Raw genomic sequence first — 2,764 nt, forward strand, 5'->3', positions numbered from 1 at the left:
CAGCCTCTCCCAGCCTCACCTCCCTCTTGCCTGCCCCTCCCTCCCCTTTCACAACCCCTCCCCCTTTCCCAGCACTCCCTCCCTTTCCCAAACCTCCTTTTTCAACCCCCTCCCCCCTTTCCTAAACCTCTCAATCCGGTCTGTCTGTGCGGCTAGGCCTTGGCCACTTTCGAGCCACTCTGCTCACCCCACATGGACAGGGGCTAGAAAGGAACCTAAACATAGCCTGCCTAAAAAAACAACCTGACTAGGCAACCGCACCCAGTAAGGTCATCCTTATGCGGTCGAAAACACAATCAAAATCACAGATCCAAACAAACACAAACTATACAACCTCTTTGGTCGCTGCATGGAATGTCATGACCCTTCTGGATACTGGCACAAATAAGCATCCTGAAAGATGAACCACCCTTGTGGCAAAAGAGCTGGCAAGGTATAACATCGACAGAGCAGCCATTAATGAATTACGGCTCCCAGACGAGGGTCGACTCACAGAACTGGGGTCTGGTTATACCTTCTTCTGGAAGGGTAAGTCTGCTGCGGAGAGAAACCGCATTTATGGAGTTGGCTTTGCCCTCCGCCAACGCATCCTACACAGGCTAACTGAAATGCCTATCGGGATCAACGAGCGCCTCATGACGCTCCGAGTCCCACTGAATCACTCACGTCATGCCTTTTTCATCAGTGCATATGCCCTAGCACTGGATGTAGAGGATGACATCAAGGAGGCCTTTTATGCCGACCTCGACAGAGTGCTAACCTCTGTCCCCAGAGAAAATAAGGTTGTGCTCCTTGGCGACTTCAATGCTAAAGTTGGCAGAGATGCTGTCATTTGGCAGGGAATCACAGAGAGAAATGTATGAGGCAAGTGTAATCCCAATGGCTTACTCCTCCTCAGCAAGTGTGCTGCACACAACCTCCCTATCACCAATACTTTGTTTAGGCAGGCCGACAAGTTCAAGGGTTCGTGGCAACACCCAGGATCCAAACACTGGCATCTCATTGACTACGGTATTATCAGTGAAAGAGATCGCCGAGGTGTCCTCATCACCCGTTGCCATGCGTGGCTCAGATCACAGTGATCATCGGCTTGTCAGAGCCAAGCTCTCACTTCATGTTGCCCCAAAACGGTGAAGGCAGCAAGCCTCTAGAAGAGGCTTTGACACTAAGCGTCTGGAGGCTCCAGCGGTAGCACATGCTTTCAGAGAGCAGCTCGATCGTGGGCTGATAAACAACAACCCGACAACAAATAACCCAAATCCCAGTGCCGAATGGGGTATTCTCATTACTGTCATGACAAAAACCTGCTGAGACCCTCGGTCAGATCGAAAGAATACACCAGGACTGGTTTGATGAAAATGACCCGACAATCAATACTCATCAATGATAAACGTACTGCTTTAACTGACTGATTGAACAACCCTCAATCTCCGACCAAATTGATGTCTTGCGCAAGCAGAAAGCTGTGGCCCTGTGGTAACTTCACAATCGAAAGAATGACTGGTTTCAAAATAAAGCATGTGAAACACAAAAAATTGCAGATCAGCACAAGATGCATGAATTTTTCAATTCCACCAAAACATTTTATGTGCCAACCACTCGTGGTGCAGGCCCCCTCCGCTCATTCGACGGTAACTCCATAATTAAAGTCGATGAAGGCCTCCTTCAGCGCTGGAAAAAGCACTACCACTCGGTGCTCAACCAAAACACCGATGTGCATGTCCTGGCTACCCAGCAGGTCCCTCAGCATCCAGAACTAACCCACCTTAGCTATCCTCCATCCTTGGATGAGGTAGCTACTGCCATCAAACAGATGAAAAATAACAAAGCCTCAGGGCCTGATGGAATCCCAGCCGAGGTGTATAAAGCAGGAAGACCTCTGCTTACCAGCCCTCTTCACTCTCTCCTGGAGAATAAATGGGAAAAGGAGGAAATCCCCCCAAGCTCTTAAAGACGCCTCCATCGTCAATATTTATAAGAACAAGGTAGACCGGTCAGACTGTGGCAACTACCGCGGGATCTCGCTGCTGTCCGTAGCTGGTAAGATTATTGCCCGTGTCCTCCTGAACATACTTCTTCCTGAGGCGGAAAATTTCCTCCCAGAATCTCAATGTGGCTTTAGAACATCACGTGGCAACCTGACATGATCTTTGCTGCTCGCCAGATACAGGAAAAGTGCAAAGAACAGCGTCGTGACCTGTGCATGGCCTTCATCGACCTAACCAAGGCCTTCGGCTTGGTCAACAGGGAAACTCTCTGGTGGACTCTCAGCCGTTTTGGCTTCTCCCCAAAGTTCATTGCCATTGCGATACAACTCCATGGTGGCATGAACGGTAGTGTCCTGCACAATGGCACCCAGTTTGAGTTCTTTCCCATCCAAACGGGAGTTAAACAAGGGTGTGTACGAGCACCAACTCTCCTTTTCATTTTCTTGGCCGCCTTCCTTAGTCGTACCAGTGCCAATTTAGCTGGCGGGGTGAACATCGAGTACCGGGTGAAGGATCTTTTCAACATAAGACGACTTCAGGCAAGAACAAAAGTGTCAACAGCTTCCATTACTGAACTTCAGTATGCAGACGACCTCAACCTTGTCGCTCACACTGAACGCAACCTACAGGAGATCCTGAACACCTTTGCAGATGCGTATGCACACTTCGGCCTTGAGGTGAATTTATGTAAGACTCAGATTCTCTTTCAACCTGCCCCTGGTTGAGACACACCTCTACCATCGGATCAGATGTGCATCTGAAACCTTTGGCAGACT

This window comes from Homarus americanus, unplaced genomic scaffold (assembly GCF_018991925.1).
Source record: "Homarus americanus isolate GMGI-L3 unplaced genomic scaffold, GMGI_Hamer_2.0 scaffold11150, whole genome shotgun sequence".
NCBI lineage: Eukaryota > Metazoa > Arthropoda > Malacostraca > Decapoda > Nephropidae > Homarus > Homarus americanus.